Raw genomic sequence first — 206 nt, 5'->3', positions numbered from 1 at the left:
TTGATTAATTTATACACACCGATATCGCATTTGTAAATATTAATTTTTATTACTTTTGTTGTAAGGAACTAGAGGTGTAAATTAAGTTTTGTTTATTTATTTCTATTTTAGATGTAGACTTTATGTGTATAAGAACATTTGTATTAAGTGTAAACGATCATATGCTCATGATATTTTATACCTATTTAACGAGAATATATGTTCGC

The 206-nt window shown here is 24.3% G+C and overlaps 1 protein-coding gene across 1 annotated transcript in view; it reads left to right on the top strand.

Annotated features, from left to right (window-relative positions):
• LOC125505395 (tyrosine-protein kinase Abl-like) overlaps positions 1–206 on the top strand; it is a 2,789-nt gene that overhangs the window by 1,912 nt on the left and 671 nt on the right. The gene's annotated exons all lie outside the window — the stretch shown is intronic.

This window comes from Dendroctonus ponderosae, unplaced genomic scaffold (genome assembly GCF_020466585.1).
Source record: "Dendroctonus ponderosae isolate FM_Combo_2020 unplaced genomic scaffold, Dpon_F_20191213v2 Dpon_F_20191213_8, whole genome shotgun sequence".
NCBI lineage: Eukaryota > Metazoa > Arthropoda > Insecta > Coleoptera > Curculionidae > Dendroctonus > Dendroctonus ponderosae.
The sequence above is the reverse complement of the archived record's forward strand: the minus strand, read 5'-3'. Positions and strand labels throughout refer to the sequence as shown.